Here is a 20,421-nt window from a genome sequence, read left to right as displayed (position 1 = left end):
CCCTTTGTCTGCACACTGCAGGCAGACTGTAAACTCTGACCAGCTTTGAGAAGGCGCCAGGGTCTTACCATCTACATCTGATCTCAGGAAAACTGAACATGTGTGTGTGCGCCCGCGCCTGTGTGTGTCCTGTGTGTGTGTGTGTGTGTGTGTACCCATGAAGTTAGTCAAAGTCTGGATGGACAAGACACCCAGTATCATTCTCCCTCCCACCCGCGTGGACTGCAGGCCTGAGTGGCTGCAGGGTGTAGGAGAAAGAAGGGGGAGCTCCCGCGTGGGTCCAGATCTCTGGCCGGCCGTCAGCAGGGAGACCAGACATGGATGTCAAATATTTACAGCAAATGTGGGACTATTTAGGTGCAATTTAGCAGAAACAAGTCATCCTGCAGACATAAACATTTTAATTGGAGTGACAATTCATTCAAACAATTCGACAATGCTCACACATGCAGAGCAGATGGGCTGGGGCGGGGGCCCAGCAAGAGAGCTGGTTGGGGAGGGCACTCCTGGTTGAGGGCCGAGCCGGGCTGGCCTGCTGGGAGGGGCAAAGTGGAAGATAAGGGGCCCTCTTGCCCCTTCCTGCCAGCAGATAGCGCGCCCCCCCCCAGGCCCAGGGAGACCCACCTGCACTTTCGGGGACCTCTGTTTAATGTCCCAGACTGCTGGAGATGTGAGGGAAATTCTGGATGGAAGGCCGCTCATTTATTCACTCATCTATTTGAAGGACTTGATGAGTGCCTATTGTGGGCCAGGCTCTGCGCTGGCTGCTGTGCTGTGTGCATGTGTGTGTGTGCGTGTGAGTGTGTGTGGAACCTAATCCATTATTACTGTCTTAGGATTTCTGCAAACTTCGGTTTGGGGTCCACAGCCATCTGAGGCTGGCCTGGAAGCAGCCCCAGGACAAGGATTTTGGTCAGGCGGTTTGTTTGGGAGGTGACCCCAGCAAGCTCCCTCCTGTAGGCGGTGAGGAAACGAAGGAAGGAAGGACAGGAGGCAGACGTGGTGCAGATCACCCTGCAGGCGGGTCACCTGCAGGCACCTGGGGCTCATCCTCCCTGGACCTCTGGGAGATGGTGTAGGGATGCCTGAGGAGCGTTCTTTCCAAGGATGAGGGGATGGGCGTTTGTCCTTTGCTCCCATTGCCGTTGGCCGAGGGCTGCTCCGGGTGTGAACTCCAGATGCTTCCTCACCTGCTCCCCCCTGGGCCCAGCGTCAAAAGCTCATGGTGGACACGCACTGGGCAGCGAGAGTCCAGGGCTGTGGACAGAGCACCAACTGCGCCTGTTATGATCCTGGAGCTGACTGACAGGGCTTTCTCATCAATATTGCCCAGCTGAGCACTAAATTGATCTTAGTCTGGATGAGGGAAACTGAGGCCCATAGAAGCAAAACAACTTGCCCAAGGCCTGCAATTGGTTAGCAGTGAGGCCAAGGGTGGAGCTCACGCTTTCTGAGGTCCTGTCCACTGCTCTCGCCACAACCTACTGCGACTCAGTCCTTCTGGGGAAGGTTTAAGTGGAAATTAGTTCACAATGAAAAATCATGTCAGCAGGACAATTCCTGGTAGTCAGGCTGTCAGCTGCCCCTCTGGTGGACGTACCAGAATGTGCTATTTTAGTAAGCTTTCTCATGCCGATTTGGAATCTCCCCCCATCTCGGGTCCTGAGTCAACCTGGAGTCAGTCCCTTGGCCCTTTGAGGCAGCTGGCATTTCTCTCCCGCCCTGGGCCTCTCATCCCCTCACGCTCCACACCCCTCTCCACCCGCTCCCCACCCCTGTCCACGCTGGCGGGGAGGGGTCCTCGGAACCAACCCTGGGCTCAGCGTCCCCTTCTGCAGGACACCCGTGAAGGGCGTTTGGGCTCAGTGACGAAATCCAAGTCCCCGACTGGGACAGCCACCTGCTTATTCAACTGTAAGCTCCTCTTACAGGCAACAAGGACCAGCATCCATTGGCACCCTGGGCTTGCCCCTAGACGCCTCCTTGCCAGCTGCAGCCTCACTACAGTCCCCAAGGAGGTCCGAGCGTGATCCTGGGAGTCTTCTCGACTTCTGAGGTCTCCATGCATTCCTTCGTCCCACCCGTCAGCAGGTGACATCACATCGCATTTGTCTCTTTGGTTCACGGTCTACAGACTTTAAGGAACTGTACTCAAGAAGCTTTACCCAGGACACCACATCTGAAGGGCCTCATCGGAGGCCCCAATCCAGATGACAGTGTCCTAGACGTCTGGCTGATGCTGTAATGGAATAGACTGGGAGGTCTGGGAGGGAAAGTGGACATGTGTGTGGGAGGGGAGTGAGTTGTTATGGCCAGAAAGCAGGCTAGGAACAGCTGGAGGTCCCAGAGACGACAGCTCAGCAGAGCCCATCGCACACGTTATTCTCACAGTTGGATGCTGATGCCCTGCCATTGAGTGCTGGGGCTTCGTACCCTCCCTTTGAACCTGGGCAGAACCGTAAGACCGTGCCGACGAGCAGAGCGGGACAGAAGAGACGCCACGTGACTTTCAAGGCTACATCATAAAAATGCCGTGCACTTTTAACCTGTGATTTTGGACCTCTCACTCTTCAAGACCTGCTACCGTGGTGTGAGGAAGCCCAGGGCATACGAGGAGACTATGTGTGAGTGTTCTGGACAGTTCCGCACGGAGGGCCCAGCCAACAGCCAGCATTAACTGCCAGCCATGTGATCAAGGTAACCTTTGAGATGACCCAGCCCAGCCATCATCTGACGGCAAGCACGTGGAAGACCCTGAATGAAAACCATCCCCCAGGACCACGAGACATAACAGTGAAGCAACTGTTGTTATTTTAAATCATTTAACGTTGGGGTGATTTGTTACACAGCAATAAATAGCTAAAACATATGTGTGGTGCTTTAAAATATGCTACAATTTTTTGTTATTCTCTTAAAAAGATGAAGCCTAATTCCCCTCCCCTTCGGTGTGGACTGGACGTAATGAATCACTTCCACCAAACGGCACACAGGAGAGGCAGCGGTGTTCTACTTCTGAGCCTAGACGACCAAAGACATTGCCGCTTCAGTCTCTCTCTCTCTCTGTCTCTCACAATCTCTTTCTCTTCTATCACGGGTTCTTGAGGAAGATACCGCCATGCTGTGAGGACACTCAAGAAGTCTATAGAGAGATGATCATGGCAAGGAACTGAGGCCCCTGCCAACAGCCATGTGAGGGCGCCATCTTGGAAGTGGGTCCTCCGGCCCCAGTCGAGCCCTCATTGATGCAGCCCCAGCCGATACCCTGACTGCACCTCAGGAGAGATGCTGAGCCGGGGCCGCCCAGCTGAGCCACAGCCACGTTCCTGGCCCACAGAAAATGTGAGACTATGTTTGTGGGGTAACTTGTTACATAGCCATAAACAACTCTGCAATGCCTATTTCTCCCGTCAATCCTAAACAAACTTGCAAAGTGCATAAGAGCTACTATTATCCTCATTTTGCTGATGAGGAGACAGGCTCACAGTGATGAGGCCACGTTTTATAGTGACACAGCCTAAAAGTTTTGGAGCTTGGATCAGATCTTAAGTCTGTTCCACTGTGAGACTGTATTAGTCAGGATTCTCCAGAGAAACAGAACGAATAGGATATATACAGGGGAAGATTTATTATAGGAATCGCCTCACACACTTATAGAGGCCGAGAAGTCCCGCAGTCTGGCGTCTGTGTGCTGGCGACCGGGAAAGCTGGTGACGTAGCTCCGCCCACGTCTGAAGGCCTGAGAGTGAGTGAGGGAGGGGGAGGGAGGGCGGGGGTCGATGCTGGAGCCCTGGTCTGAGTCTGAAAGGCTGAGCAGGAGCGCTGACGGATGTCCCAGCTCAAGCAGGGAGAGTGAATTCACCCTCGTCTCCCTCTTTGTTCCATCCGGGCCCTCGGTGGATTGGACGCTGCCCACCTGCCCTGGTGAGGACTGTCCTCTTCCCTCAGTCTACTGATTCAAATGCTGATCTCTTCCAGAACCATCCTCACAAACACACTCAGAAATAAGGTTTCACCCCCTATCTGGGCATCCTCTAGCCCAGTCAAGTCAGCACATAAAATTAGCCATCGCTGACACCAATTATCTTAACATCATGGTCTACACTTTCTCCCCGGTCCAGCCCAATACTGGGTTTATAGTGGAGACGAAAAGTGCTGACGTCAAATATAAAGTGAATCATTTCAGCCCATACTTTTCTTTCCCTCAATGACAGGTTCCTCGAGGAAAGGCCATGAGCAGCCGTGTGACCCGCTCGGCGTGTAAGGCACGGTGTTCTATGATACACGTTTGATCAGCTGGCCATCTTCTCCGGGCACGGGGAGCTGTGTCCTGCCCTCCCATCTCAGGTTTTCTGAGTAAAGACGCTTCCCAATTTATCTCTAAATACGATCTCCAGTCACCCACTTCCCCCTCCCAAGCAAGTGCATGGTTTCACAATTTAATTTCATCACCCACGGAGCTTCCAAAATTAATTTCCTGTTAGAAATAAATATTGTACTATGAATTATAAATCAGACCAGGCAGTAATTTACAGAGAGCCTGTAAATTAAAATTTCAACTGTTTTTTCTCTGCAGCAAATAGAAGTGGGAGCCCTTCGAGTGTCCCCAGGCCTGGACCTTCGTATCGTGTCAGGTGGGTCAGGGCTGAGTGGACATGTCAACGAGGGGAGGCTCTGGCTGCCTGGGGTGCTTTCCCATAATCGGCTGCTCCTATTTCATGTGGTTCAGTTCAACCGGGTTTTGGCCCACTGTGTGCTGGTCACTGGGTGTAAACGAGGAAGAGCGAGGCCCCTGGCCTGGGACACGCTGGCCTCCTAGCTGTGTCCCCCATGAAGCGGCAGCAATGACGAGGCCCGTGGGGAGCCTCGAATCGCACTCCCCACGGGCTGTGGACTCTTCTCGGCGCTGGCACGTACCGACTTCCTGAGTCTTCACCATAAGCCCACACGGTAGGTTCTGTCTTTAGTGGTTTCATAGATGAGGAAACGGAGGCACGGAGAGATCAAATCAGGTGTCAAAGACGGCAAGTCAGCAAGGGGCAGCTCCTGGGGTGTGTGAAGCCCTCTGGTTTCAGAGTTGGGGTCCCCCCGCATCACACCCAGCCCTGGCTGGCCCTCTCTCTCCACCCCACTGTCCCCTCTGAGGACTGGCCTCTCCTGTCCATCTCCACCATGATGGCGTCACCACCCAACCAGTCTCCCAGCTTCCACTTGTCCCCGTCCTGTCCCCTCACACACACACGGAAGCACTCAGGGAGATGTTTAGAAACGTGAATTTGAACGTGAAAACCCACTGTGTCAGTGCCCCCAGGACCGGCAGGTGCCTTTCCACCAACAAGACGGCCTCCTTGCCCGAACACCTGCAGGTGCACAGGGAGACAGACCACAGCAGGGACTGGCCCACGGCAGGGGGAGCAGGCTGTTTGGGATTTTTACAGAAAACCGATGATCTCGCAGGTGGTGGACGGGAAGGGAGGGGTCCAGGGAGGGGTCGGCATTTGCGCTTAAGGGTACCCTGGTGAGCACCCCTCACAGGTCAGCAGTGCCAAAGCCCACAAAATATTTACTGACTGGGCACAAACTTTCAAAAGTGGGGAGTTCCATGGAGAAAGGGACAGACGAGGTCCCTGACCCCAAGGAGTTGCAGGTTCAGGGAGGAAGAAGGACAATCAGCAGGCGACCCCAGTGCAGTGTGGCGTGTGCTGTGATGGGGAGTGGAGGCCTGAGGGGGCTCTGATGGCTTTTGCCTCCTCCCACAGCCCTGTGAGCCTGCAGGTGCTACTACCATCGCCCATCTTGCAGGGGTGGGGGCACTGAGAGGGGAAGTGACTTCCCCCAGGCCACAGAGCTGGTGCACGGCAGAGCCCAGACCGGACTGGGCAGCTGGCTGCAGAGCCCGTGGGGTGACCATCATGAGCCCTGCCTCTTCTTTGCTGATTCTCAGTAAATTGTTGAATGAGCTAGTCAGGCAGGGCCCACAGCTGAGAGGGGGTTCTATCCTCGCATCCCACCCCACGCAGATCATTCTCTTTCTATTGCTCATCCAGAAGCCCAAAACAAACTAGCTAAGAAAAGAAAGGAAATTTGCTGGTTCATTTTCACCAGAAGTTACCAGAAGTATGCCGACTGCAGGTACAGCTGGATCCAGGGACTCAAGTTCTGTCTTCAGGACTCTTTCTCTGTCTCTCCTCATTTAATTGCATGTGGCTTCTGCTCTCTTCCAGCAGAGGCTGCCCTACCCTCCAGTAGGATGGCAGCCACAGCTGTTTGCTTGGGGGTCCTACCAGGTTCACACTCGAAAGGAGAAGCGCCCTCGCTCCGGCCCTGAACTCAGTCATTTGGGGGAAGGGCCCTGATTGGCCTGGCTGGGGCACCTGCCCACTGCTGTGCCCACCGCTGTGACCAGAGAAACAGGTGCTGTGACTGGTCCATGGCGTTGAAGGGAGCCGAGATGTGAGGCAAAGAACATTTGATGCTGGCCGCCGTAGTCCTCCAAGAGGTATGCTAGACATGGTTCTGCTTCCTGGGGGGCTTGGGGCGGGCGACCCCAGGGAGGACCCTGGGAGAGACACCCAGCTTAGTGAAGGGAGACTCCCTGAACCAAGGGTGGCGCCCCCGCCGCCTTCCCAGGCCTGCTTTCACGGCCCTTAGGGGTTGATGCTGGAGGCTGAGCCAGCACTTGGGGGACGTTGCTGGCCTGGGGCTCCTGTGACCTGCAATGGAGAGCTCCACTAGGCAGGGTTGGTGATCACCACCGGCCCCCCCCTCCTCCTCCCTCTCCTCTTCCTTCTTCATCAGCACGACCCTCTAAGCCCACGTTGTGTTCAGTACACACAGGAGCACAGCTGTCGTGTGCATTGTATCATGGCATCCTCACAGCGAGCCATCAATCTAAGCTCAATTATCTTCATTTTAGCTCAGAGGGCAGGTCTCTCTGACTCCAATGTTCCCTCCACCTCCCCACACATAAGACAGTCCTGCCTCACTTTCTTACCTATGCAAACAAACGAACCACTGGGAAGCATTTTCCTGTTACAGGGGGTCTTCTCCCACCCCCAAACCAAGAACAGACCAGCGCAGTCCCCAGGGATCTGACGGGCTGTGGCCGGAACAGCTGGGCAGAACATCTGGCTTTCCTTCTTGCCCAGTTTTTCTCAGTGCATAAATTCCCCTTTCTTTGCTTCTTTCATCTGGCCCAGGCCTGGTCCCCTGGGCCACAGAGAACCAAGGCAAACATTTACCTGAGGCATACTTGGCTTCAGTTTCAGCCAAAAGCCTTTTCAAAATGTAGAAGTGGACACGGCCAGACCCTCTGGGTTATATATCCTCTCAGCCCAGCCACGCCGGTGAAATAGAACAGTGCGGCTGTGTGATCGCCATTTGTAAGGGCTGGTGCCAAGGGACCCCGGCTCTGCAGACACGGCTCGGGCTGTGGTCTCGGGGTCAGAGCGACACTGTCAGTGGGGTGGCAATGGGCATGGTGAGGGTGGTGGAGCTGTGATGGGGAGACAAGGACCCGAGAAACTCAGGACTCCAACTTTTAGTGGTGGGTGGGTCCCAGACCAGGAGTTGAAACTTCCGGCTGTTGACTGAAGCTCCAGGAAGATGGGTGTCCTCTGTTAACCTCTGAGGGGCTGTGCTTGCAGTTTCACCCTTTGGGGAAATTCTCTTTTTGATTGTGATAAAATATACATAACATAAAATTGATCTTTTTAAGTGTACGTTTCAGTGGCATTAAGCACACTCGCACTGTCGTGTAACCATCACCACCATCCATCTCCAGGACTTTTCACCTTCCCAAACTGAAACTCTGTCCCGTTAACACTAGCTCTCCATTTCCTCCTGTCCCCGAGGCCGCAGTCTCTGTTCTGTCTCTATAGATTTGACTACACCAGGGACCTCCTTGCTACAGACCGAAGGTTTGTGTTCCCCCAAATTTGTCAGTGGAAAAGCTAATGCCCAAGGTTATGGTGTTAGGAGATGGGACCTTTGGGAGGCGACTAGGTCACCAGGGTGGAGCCCTCAGGAGTGGGATCAGTGCCCTTATAAGGGACCCCAGAGAGCTCCCTCGCTCCTTTCTCCGTGTGAGGACACAGGGAGAAGTCAGCTGTCTGCAGCTCGGCCGAGGGTCTTCACCAGAGCCCGGCCTCGTGGCGTCCTGCTCTTGGACTCCAGCCTCTGGAACCGTGGGAAGTAAATTTCTGTTGTTTAAGCCCCCAGTTTATGGCATTTTGCTGTAGAAGCCTAGTTGGGTAGGAGCTCCTGTAAGTGGACGCATACAGTATCCGGCCTTCTGTGATGGGCTGGCTTCACTTACGATAATGTCTTCGAGGTTCATCCGTGTTGTGGCGGGAAACCTGGAGTCCTCCTGGCTGAAACGTTTAGGCAGCATTTTCTTGACCTTCCTAAAACACGCCTGGGCTGTACTGATCCCGTGTTACGTGATCTGATGTTTCTCAGCCCAAGACCCAGGGAGATGATTCGCTCCTTTAGGAACCAAACAGAACGATCGCGGTGAATTTACAGTGGGGATAACATGTCCTCGAAGGATGAGCGTTCAGGGCTGTCCATGTGATGAGTTTTTATTTATGTGACCAAGAGTGAGAAGCGAGCTGCTCACAGAGACCAGTCAGATCCCTGACTCGGGGCACGCCAACATTAACTGGCCAATTTAAGTGACAACAGCAAAGGTTGTGGAAAGTTTTTAAGATCTCCAGCCTGCAGATCTTCACTATACTCTCAACGCTGCTGTCCCCCCGGGACTGCCCTCTGTCCAGGTGCTTGTCAGGAGCTCTGGGCCGTGACACCATCTTCCGTAAGTTCTGACATCCGGTTTGTTTTAAACGCTGACCTGCTGTGCATCACACAGTGCTTTGCGAAGAGCAAATCACAGGGCTTGCGAGTGACTTGAAGTGGATTTGCCTCTGCTCTGGGTCCTGTCCCAAAGCACACTTTCTGCACCACAAGGGGAGAGTTCCAGAAGGCGGCAATGTCGCGCTTGCAGACTCGGCCCTATCTCTCTCTCTCTCTCTCTCTCTCTCTCTCTCTCTCTCTCGGGGCTGTGCCCCTCGGTCAGAGTTTTTTCAGCAGTTCTCTCCCTGCAAGATGCATCTAATTGGGAAGGAGCAGCACGTGCTGACTTTGTCATCAGCGTTTCCCAAAGTCAGCCCACGGGCCACCTGCTCTGACATCACCCGAGGACAGGGCCAAGGAGTTTGCCGTTGTAATCACCTCCCCAGGAGATTCTTATCACCAGAGGCTGAGGACCAACAGATTCTCTCACATTAGAACTTTTTACATCAAACTTGCGTTACTCTTATAAGGAAATAAAAATCAAGTTCCAGGGACTGACCCAGTGGCATGGCGGTTAAGTTCATGTGCTCTGCTTTGGTGGCCCAGGGTTCAGGGGTTTAGATCCCGGGCATGGACCTACACACTGCTCATCAAGCCATGCTGTGGCAGCGTCCCACATATAAAATAGAGGAAGATTGGCACAGATGTTGGCCAAGAGCCAATCTTCCTCTGCAAAAAAAAGTTCCATAGAGATTTTCCTTTTTCTTTTTCAGCCTGTTTTCCTTCCTCCCTCCCTCTCTCCCTTCCTCCCCTCCTTCTAGAGAACTGAAGTTAAGACTTTGCCCAGAGATGTCGCAGCATCTCCCCTCATGGACCATCTGGTCCAGGGACCCACACGTTTGAACAGTTCCCAGGGGACGTTCACTGGCACAGGCCTGGAGATGAGCAAGGAGCAGATCTTGCCCTCCAGGAAGCTGAGGGGATCTGGAACCAGGCTGCCAGCTGTGCTCCCTGGCACAGTGTCCTGTGCTCAAGGCTTGCTGCCTGTGTCGGGCACCTGTCCAGGGGAGGGTGGGCAGCCCAGGTTGAGGAGCACAGGCCCCCTGCCACCCAGAAAGGCTGTCTTTGTGGAGCCCCAGCAAATGGTTGCAGAGTGCCCAACATGGAGGCCCTTGGGTGTGACATCCTCTTATTCTTTTCTAAATAGCAAACAACATAGCTGATAAAAGGAATGAACCTTTAGTCCCTTCCAGAACCTTCTCAAAGGAGCCTGTTCTCCAAGCCTCCAGGGTTCCAGGAGCCCGGGCTTAGGAGGGAGCGCTGGGCGTCAGGGGAACATCTCTGCCAGGCGACATCCTCAGTTCTGTCACTTTCCCCTGCTCGCTTCCTTCGCGGCACTCGGCACAATTCTTAGCACGTAATTATCTTCTCTCCCTCCTAGTTCACCTCCTTGGTGTGAGCCGCCTGCTCTGGACAGCAAGCTCTGTGGGGCTGAGCCGTGACTGTTTTGTTTGCTGCTGAATTCCCAGTGTCTGGCGCACAGCAGGCCTTCAATCTATATTGGTTGGCTCAACAAATAAAGGACGTGCAATTCCCAAATCCTCTGCCCTTACAGAATCATGGGACACACTCATCGTATCTTCTGTGAGGGCCTGCTACGTGCCAGGAAATTTTCCAGACGTGGGATCCGTCAGAAAACAAGAGCTCTGCACAGTCCTTTCCTCGGGGGCTGACTGATATGGTGGGACCAACACAGGTGCTGGAATCAGAGAAACAGGTCAGAGACGTCACACCACAGATCAGATCAAATATCACAGGTCAGCCACTAGATGGGGTGCACGTGGGCAGCCGGGCAGCCTCAGCCTCAGTTTCCCCATTTGCAAAATGGAGGGAATGATAGCGTCCACTTCACCTGGTCATTGGACAGGTTGGAGATGATGTCAGTCATGCATTTGGCAAAATCCTTAGCATCTGGTAACTGCTCCACGAATCAGCTTCTGCATTCTGTATAGTTCCGGAAAGCTGCTGTAGGAAAATACCACGAACGGGGTGGTTTAAAACTTCAAAAATGTATTCCTTCACATTTCTTGAGGCTAGAAGTCTGAATTCTGGTTCCTTCTGGAGGCTCTGAGAGAGAAGCCGGTCCATGCTACGGTCCCAGCTTCTGCTGGCTGCCGGGAGCCCTTGGCGCTCCTTGGCTTGTGGCAGCAAAGCCCCCGTCTCAGCCTCCACTGCTGCGTGCCTCTTGCCACGTGTCCCTCTGTCTGTGTGTCCCTCTGTCTGTGTGTCCCTCTGCTCTCATAAGGACACCAGCCATTGGATTTAGGGCCCATCAGAGTCCAGTGTGACCTCAACTTAACTAGTTACATCTGCGAAGATCCTATTTCCAAATGAAGTCACATACTGAGGTTCTGGGTGGACATGAATTTTGGGGGGACACTGTTCAGCCCAGAACAGCTTCTGTGATATTTGCGCTCAGTGCTTTGCAGACATACTTGCACTCCATCCTCTGGGCTACCTCGGGAAGCAGGGCCGGTGAGGAGGGAAGGCAGCCCTCAGGATGTGTGACCGTCTCTGCCTTTGCTTTGAATTCATCTGATTTTCAGAGAAAGCGCCCGTAGCGGAGCCCCTCATCTTGACTTTTCTCTCAAAGCGGGAGACTTCACACAAAAGTGGACAGACCAACGTGAAGCTGGCTGCAGAGCGCCCCGTGTCCACAGGCTCCGCGGCCGGCAGAAACGTCCTGGTTGTAACACAGACATGGAGCAGAGCTGCTGGGAGCCTGGCGAGGAAGCAGGAATGAGGGGCCCACCTCCAGGTTGATGTTGGCGCAGAGGACAGAGCCAAGGACTCCGTGAGGGAGACATGTCCATGGTGGCACAAAGGCTCAGAGACGAGGCTAGCAGCCAGCCTGGCTTGCGGGTTCTGGGTTTACGGCCCTCGGTGGGAAAGGCTATTTCTTTTCCAAATATTTCAGTAAACTTGTCTCAACCTGGCACAGACCTCGCCCTTCCCGGGGACACAACAAATGTTCTCTGCTTGACGTCAGTAAAATTCAACCCCATAACGTCTCTCCTGGGAGAACATTTATGGTGGGTTGATTCAAAGTCGTTCTGAGGAGCCAGAGGGATTTGCTGGGTCTTTTGAGAAAGGCCCACCCACCAGGCGTCTCTCCCTAAAAGGGAATGTTGATTTGCACAGGTGTGCAGCGGCCGACACCAAAGGGGCCACCGAGATGGGGCCTCACTCCCCAAGCTTCACTTCCCCGTCACCTCTTCAGGAACGGGTCTGCCCTCCTCAGCCTCCAGACAAGCACCCTGTCCTGTTTCTCTGACTTGGATGGAGCACCTCAGACTCTAATCACGGGGGTCTTTGATTCAAAAGCAGATCCTGGGGCCCTCGGTCCAAAGATTCTGGCTCAGTAGGTCCAAGCAGGGTCCAGGAATCCACCTTCATGACAGGCGCTCTGAGAACCTGATCTAAGCCGTGAGTGCTGCACTGGAACAAATGCTGAGCTGGCTTGGAAGAAAGTTCTAGAAGCATTCTGGAGCTCCCCATTATTGTGCAAAGTTAGAGAGTGTTTAAGGCAGACCTAAACCAGTGTTTTCCAAAGCATAGGGCGGCTGGGGGTTTTGGTGGTCATCAAGCGGCAAGAAATGCCATCGGCTCCCACAGCGGGAGCGCCCTGCCCGGCCCCTCCTCTGGGCGCCTCCAGGGGAACCTCCTCGTCTGGCGCTTGCAGCCTCTAGCACCTCCTGACACTCCTAATCTCCCTGGGGAGCAAGGAGACAGGTGTCCAGGCTCAGAGCCCTCACAGGCTTCAAGCGTCGGGCTGGAACTCAGTAACACTTGTTTAGAAATAATTATTTCTCAATATTTCTAAATAACAAAGCAGTTTAGAAATACTCATTTCAAGGTATTTCTGCTGTCACCTTCTATTCATGGCAAGGAGCACGAATTTCCATTTATGATGGCGATATCAAGATTCCTCTTCAATTAAATGCAGTTAGTTTAAAATGTGAGGTGATTTCCAAAAGAAAAGACAGTGACCTCATCGTAGCACAGGTGGCAGACGGGGCCGCGATGACACGGTGGCTCAGGAATGATGGCGGTCTGGGAGACGCTAGTCTAGTTGAAGATTTGCATTTCGTGTATGAGAAAACGGAGGGGAGGGGACTCGTCTGAGATCATGCAGCATCTGGGGACACTTTGCTGTCACCTCAGGTGCCCACCGCCCTGTGGAGCTCTGCCGAGCCAATGCCCCGGGGCAGCTTTCTCTGGAACCTGGGGATCGGACCCCTTTAGGGACCTGTGATTCTCAAGACACCGACATCTTTAAAACAGATCAAAATAAGGCGGCAAGAGTGACTCCGCCCGGCGCGTGGAGGCTGCTGAGAGCGGAGGGCTACGAAAGTCAATTGTCCTCTCTCTGATGACCCGCCGCAGCATCCAGCTCCGTCGAGCGGGTCACTCGAGAGAGGGGGAAATGGAAGCATTCTTTGGGGCTGACACGGTGGTTCCACCATGATCTCACTTCACAATGGAATCTTGTTGTTCTAAACCGAATTTCATTCCATCTCTAAGTGCTCAGGAGCTGGGGCTTGCGAGCCGCTTTTGTCACCGAAATGAAGATCTAGAGGGACCGGCCTGGTGGCTCAGTGGTTAAGTGCACATGTTCCACTTCGGCGGCCCAGGGTTCGCCAGTTCGGATCCCGGGTGCGGACATGGCACCACTTGTCAAGCCATGCTGTGGTAGGCATCCCACATATAAAGTAGAGGAAGATGGGCACGGATGTTAGCTCAGGGCCAGCCTTCCTCAGAAAAAAGAGGAGGATTGGAGGCAGACGTTAGCTCAGGGCTAATCTTCCTCAAAAAAAAAAATTAAAAAAACACAAAGATCTAAATCATCAAAAAGCGAGGATCCTAGACGTCTGCGGCACGCCGACTCTGGCAGTCGTGGCTCTAGCTCCTCCCGTCCCTGGCAGAGAGACCCTCTTGGTCCTGCTCGTCTCCACCATGGTTGGAGTGAGCTCTCAGGGTGCACCGACAAGGCAGCCACAAGTCGGGAGCTGCACGAAGGGCGTCCCTGGGCACAAAGCGTGAGAACGGGATTCTCGTCCGGGTGCTGTATCGATCAAGGGGGACTCTCAGGAGAAGCTGGAAAGGCAGTGAGGGCAGGGAAGGAGCTGAGCAAGGACGGGGGCTCGGCGAGAGCCTAGTCTAGCATCAGCCAGAACCCGTGGGCGCCCTGGACGTGACTGCTGCCTGGGGGTGAGGCAAGGTGCTCAGAGAGGGCACTGGCTGTGGGATGCCCTCGGGGCCAGTGGGGAGGTTCCCCCCAGTCAAGGACGCTTTTCCAGAGAAGGGGGCGGTGGTGTGAGGACGTGGAGGTGTGCTGGGAAACTAGCTCTCCAGGGCCAGCAGGAAGGGGCTCCTGTCTGGCAGCTTTTGCCCGTTTCTGTGGTGGAGAATTCACTCCCTCTGTGGCCGATTTCAAAGCCACCAGTGGTCTAACAACGGGCTCACAAAGTTCCTGAATATTTAACAGTTAGCTCTCCCAAGCCAGGAAGAGCTGGCCCCGTACCCCCTACATTAGCAGTCGAGTCTTCAAGGCTGGAGGGAGCAGAGGGGCCGGGGACAGAGAGCTGGGTGGCCACCAGGACAGCATGTCTTGGCCTTGATGACCACAGTTGCCTTCCATCCTGTCTTCCTGCTTCCTCTCTCACTGCCATCGTCTTTCCTTCTGCCTCGAGCAGGAGCTCCTTTCTCAGACACAGCTCCACGCCACCACCCCCGGCCTGGCCCCTGCACAGACCCCCGTGGCCTTCAGGATAAACCCTCTCCTCACCTTGGCCCCTGAAGCTCTGCCCCTCGGACCCCTGCCAACCTCCCCGCCTTGACTCTCGTACTCACTCTCTCGTGGACTTTCTGCCTCGGCCACGCTGGACTTCTCTCCGGTCCTGAAGTCTTGACCCTCTCTCATTGCCAGACCTCCAGGCCCCTCCACCCGCAGCTCTCCTGGCCAGAAACACCACTCCTGCTGCCCACCCTAGGCCAGCTCCTGTGCCGCATCAACAGAACTTCCACTTTAGAGTCCGTCTCTCTCCTGGGCAAGCAGGGCATTCAGGACTTGCTGTGTGAGCTTGGGCAAGTGGACCCCTGTCTCTGGGCTCAGTTTGCAGTGTGTCTTCTACACTGGATTGATTATCCTTGAAGATAAACACCTTCTTTGGCTTCATTACTCCTGAATCTCCAGCACCAGCACAGGGCCTCATTGTCGATGAATGAATGAAGAAATGGCTCAATCCTTTAGTCTATCAAAGAGCTAATTAACACCGAGTGGCAAGGCACCTGCCCGCTAACAAGCGTGATGCAGAAATCTCTCTGCTCTGAGAGCCGCGCCCTGGGGACTTGAGACGCAGCTGCGGCGGGAGCTCAGAGCTGTCCCGGCACAGCCCTGTGATGCACCTGCTGCTTCCTGCACGCAGCTCCGTTTACTCCCCCAGCGCATCTGGGGAGGACAGAGCACTGCCCCATTTCAGGGTCAAGGACACTGAGGAGGTGCAGAGCTTACGTCACTCGCTCAGGGCCACACAGCTACCCAGTAACAAGAGTCTGACGACTTGTCTCCCCAGCATGACCTCGGCCCCTTTCTGCGTCAGTGCGCAGAGCAGCGCTTGGTCGTCGTGTCTGTGGCTCTCTGTCCCGCAGTGTGGACGTGCCCTCACCTGTTTACAGGTCCCCTTTGGCTGAGCATTTGCTTGGTGACTTTCTCTTCCCTTTCTAAACAGCCCTGCAGTGGGCATCTTTGAGAAGAGGTCTGCACCCAACCGTATGAGCATCACTGCCCTAGCTGGGGGCCGGGAGAGGTGCAGCACATTGCAATTCACATCTCGAGAGATTTTGCAACTGACTTCTGGGTGGTAAAGGATCCACTTTGCGCAAAGAGAGGGCTGCTTTGCCCGGGCTCCTGGGAGCTCACCTCTGGGCGCTGGGAATGTCCTGCTTGATGGAATGTCCTTTTTACCTGGGCATCTTGGGCCACACCAATGGTCTATGCTGACAACATGACTTAGGGTGGGGGCCTTGGGCTACGAGATATCAGTTTGACCTCTGGAGGTGCTGGAGATAAAGGTCAACCACACGGACAGTCAACCAAGACTGTGTGACGGAGTCCTGATGGAAACCCTGGACACCGAGGCTCGGGGAGCGTCCCTGCTGGGCAGCGCTCTGTAAGTACTGTCACGCGTCATTGCCAGGAAAGGTTAGTGCCCTAGGGTTCCACGGGGAGAGGACAGCTGGAGGTTTCATGTTGTAACTTTCCAGAGCTCTGTCCTTTGCATCTCCTCCCGCGCCTGATTTCAATCTGTGTCCTTTGCATAATAAACTGTAGCCTTGAGTATAATAGCTTTCAGTGAGTTCTGAGTCCTGCTAGTGAATTATCAAAACTGAGAGTGCCCTTGGGGCCCCCAAGCTTGCAACTGGTGTCAAAGTGAGGTCTTGGGGACTTCCGTACTCTGCAATTTCCATTTTGAGACTGGCCCTAGGATGCAAATACCGGGGCCTCAGGCTGGATCTTGTTCATTGCTGGACCCCTTGGCCCTAGGGCACAACAGACATTCCGTCAAGAGTTGTTGAATTGATCTGTTCGCCGATGGCAGCCCTTGCCATTCAGTGAGGATGGGACGTTGGTTTTATGATGCCCACTTTACAATGTGAAATTGGATCCAGAGAGGGGCAGTGACTTACCCAAACCACATGGCTGAGCCAGGATTTGAACCCTGGTCTGAGGTTCCAAAGCTACAGCTTCTACTGTGCTCTGTTGCTCTGCGAGTCTAGCATGACTGCCGCGTGACCGGGAAAACGAAAGGCTGAGGAAGAAGAGCTGAGGAAGCAGGAGTTAGGGGAGGAAGCACCCAGGGAAAATGCGCGATGCCGGCTGGCCCAGGGGCGGCCCGCCTGTGCCGAGCTGAGCTCAACAGAGACCTGTCTGTGTCTGCAGTGACACTGCCTGTCCCACGTGTGCATCTGGCCTGAGAAAAAGGCGTGGGAGTGAGAGATGAGAGAGAGGACGGAACCTCTGTGAGTTGTGAAAGGCAAAGCAGATGAGAGGTGATGACTATTCCAACACTGTGCTTTTATTACACAAATCTGCGCTGCGTGTTGGGAGAAAAGGTTTTTTTTTTCCGTTGTTGTTTGCTTAAAAGAATTGGAGAACTGAGAGCTGTCTGGGTGGGTGATTAATGGGGAAAAAATTACATTTCGATGAGGCCTCTCCTCCTGAAGGGTGACTGTCATCAAAGAGATTGTAGAGTGGATGTCAGGTTCGTTTCCTCACTTCTGTCTCAGCTGGGGCTGAAAGAGATGCTCTTAAGGGGAAACAGGTAGTTAAACAGCCGTTTAAGGCTGAGAGGGTTCTTATTAATAATAACAACCGCAGCTAACATCACAGCTGGCTCCTTGCGGGCCTGCGGGTGTGCTGAGCCCTCAGTCTGCAGCACCGTGGGCCCATAACAGCCCTGGGAGTTAGCTGCTCTGAGCCTCCCCACTTTACAGACGGACAAATGGGGCTCAGGGAGCCTAGGTAGTTGCAGTCACAGGGCTTGAAACACGATGGCAACTGGATCTGTCTGGCTCTTCAGTGCCAGCTCCTCCTTCAGACTTATTTAAGGGCTGGCCCAGAATCTTCCAGGGATAACCTCAGGCAGGTGTCCCTCTGGTCTCAAGGAAAGTGCTTGGAAGAGCCAAGAAATGTCTCGACTCTGCAACTGTCTGTTCAGACCGGGGTGTGCGGCCACCCGGCCATCCCCCTGCCAGGGCTGGGACCCCTCGCTGGTGTCTCCATCTTGTGTGTGGGGACTGTGGTTCGTGACTGGGAGGGGATGGAGGAGCCTCTCTTGCTGCTGCTTTGGGGCCCAGGAATGCAGAGTTCAGGGGGGCTCCTCTTCCTGTCTCCACTTGGGACCCAGCCCTGCCTCAGCCCCTCAAAGACATCGGAGGCAGGGCCACCGGCAAGGACACTGCAGTCATGATGGACAGCTGTTTAACATGACTGTCAGACAGACATTGAGAGGGAGGCTGAACACGTGGTGAGTCCCCTAGACAGATTGGCCTGTGGGCTCAAACAAGGGCCTCCAGGATTAACTGGGGTGGGGGGGCATCCTCTGCTACTGGGCTGGGGGCTGTGGCCCCGGAGACAAGGACCTCACTCAGCTTCTGTTTACTGTGCTCGTCCGCAAGTTTCCTAAGCATCTCCTGCATCGTGTTTATATTCCAGCCTGTGCCGGCTCTCGGGTGGAAGGAATTCTAACAGTAAGTTCCTTTCCTCTCTTGTCCCCCTGCCCTCACCGCATCTTAGCCAACTCCCCCTGGAGGGGAGGTCCCGGAAGTAGCGTGGGGGGAGGAAGTGCTGGCGGCAAGGCCACTGAGAACCTCAGATGGAGGCCACGTTTACCGGCCCAAGAGAGTCAAGGCAGCCAAGACTCTCGTCTCCTTGTCCCCTGGTGGTTCCAAGAAGTGTTCCAAGGTGGGGAATTGTTGCAGAATACTGATCAGGACTTGTTCTGTGATCCTGCAAATATTTACAAATGTGCTAGACCCCAGGGTTGGAGCAGTGAGCCGAACATCATGACTCCTGTCCTCACGGAGCTGATGGTGGATGGGTGGGTGGGTGGATGGATGGATAGGTGGTGGGTGGATGGACAGATGGAGAGACACACACACAGACAGAAAACCTGGGCTCAAATCTCAGCTCCTCTCTGACTAGTGAGTGACCTTGGACAATTTGCTTAACATTTGCGTCCCTCAGTTTCCTCATCTGTTAAGTGGCAGTGATAATAGTGTCAATTGCAGTGAGTTTTTCTGAAGATAAAATGAGTAAATACATAAAGCTCTTAGAACAGGATGTGCGCAAGGTAAGTGCTATATGAATATTGGATTATATTAGTGGAAGAGACGGACGTTAACAAAAGGATAACACAAAAAAGTGTAAAATTATAACTCTGATGTATGCCACAAAGGGGAGGAACAAGGTGTCATGAGAACATTAATAGAGTGGGATGGGGGAGAGAAGGGAATGTTGACCAAGGACTGGAGGTAAAAGAAGGTGAGATGAGAAGTAAGTTCAGGAGTGGCCTGGGTGATGAGGGGTGAGAATAGCATTTCAGGCTCAGGGAACAGCATGTGTAAAGGCCCTGTGGTGGGCAGAGGCATGATGAGCACAGGAAGATCAGGGCAGTGAGGTCAGCAGAGGCTGGACGTAGCAGGGGGTTTCACCTTATCCAAGAGCAGTGGGGGGACCAGGCAGAGAAGGAGGAGAGGGCATGGTCATGTTTGTGTTTCAAGAAGATTGAGACCATCAAAAAACAAATCCGAAGTGTCAGAGCTGAGGGCCTTGGGACCTGAGGCTCGCCGTCTGTTAAAGGTGCTGGTGGTGATGCAGGGCCCCCGGGCGGGGGGGAAGAAGCACACCCAGTAGGCAAGGCCCAGACGCCCACCCTGGTTCAAACGAAGCAGAACTTTGAAAATATTTTGTCTGGCACAATACTGGGGCCTTCACAGAAACTATCACTCAAGAAAAGGTCTCTCTGGTCATATAAAAGGGAAAGAGAAGAAGGTGACTTCTAAGCCAACTCCTTTATTATGCGGCTGGGGACCGGAGGCCATGGGACCAGGGTCCAGGGGCTCCGGGTCCGGGTCCACCCCTCGCCCTCCCTGAGGTTCCCTGGCGAGTTAGTTTCCTGAGTGGCCCTAACAGGTGAGGGCAGACTTGGTGGCTTGAGTGCTGTGAGCGCACGGTCTCAGCTCCGCAGGGCAGTCTGCGGCGGCCTCACCGGGCTAAGGTCGAGGTGTCGGCAGGGCTGTGCCCTCCCCGGGCTCCAGGGGAGAATCCATGTCCTGCCCAATCAGGGCGCTGGTGGAATTTGGTTCCTTGGAAGACTGATGTCCCCACTCCTCGCTGGCCGTCAGCGGGTGCCTCTCTCAGCTCCCAGCCCCACACCTGGGCCTCTGTGTCCAGAGCCGGCAACGGGGTGAGGACCCCTTCTCACACTGTCATCTCTCTGACCCTTTGGAGCTCAAGTTGCTCTCACTGCAGTGGCAGAAATTCTCTACTTCAAAAAAAATTTTTTTAATTGTTGTAAAGTACATACAACATAAAACTTACCATTGTAACCATTTTTAAGTGTACAGTTTGGTGGCATTAAGGACATCCACGTTGTTACGCAACCATCGCTACCAGCCGTCTCCAGAACTCTCTTCATCTTGCAGATGTGAAACTCGGTACCCTATTAACCAATGACTCTCCATTCCTCCCCCAGGCCCTGGTACCCACCACTCTACGACCTGTCTGTGAGTTTGACTGTGCTGGGTACCTCCTATAAGCAGAATCATACAGTATTTGTCTTTTTATGACTGGCTTATTTCACTCAGCATAATCTTCTCCAGGTTCATCCATGTTGTAGCATGTGTCAGAATTTCATTTTTAAGGCTGGATAATATCCCATTGTGTGGATGGACCACGTTCTGCTTATCCGTTCGTCTGTCGATGGACGCTCGGATTTCTTCCATGTTTTGGCTACTGTGAATAACGCTGCTATGAACTTGAGCGTGCACGCATCTCCTCCAGGACCT

Source organism: Equus asinus, chromosome 15 (genome assembly GCF_041296235.1).
Source record: "Equus asinus isolate D_3611 breed Donkey chromosome 15, EquAss-T2T_v2, whole genome shotgun sequence".
In the NCBI taxonomy this organism is placed as follows: domain Eukaryota; kingdom Metazoa; phylum Chordata; class Mammalia; order Perissodactyla; family Equidae; genus Equus; species Equus asinus.
The sequence above is the reverse complement of the archived record's forward strand: the minus strand, read 5'-3'. Positions refer to the sequence as shown.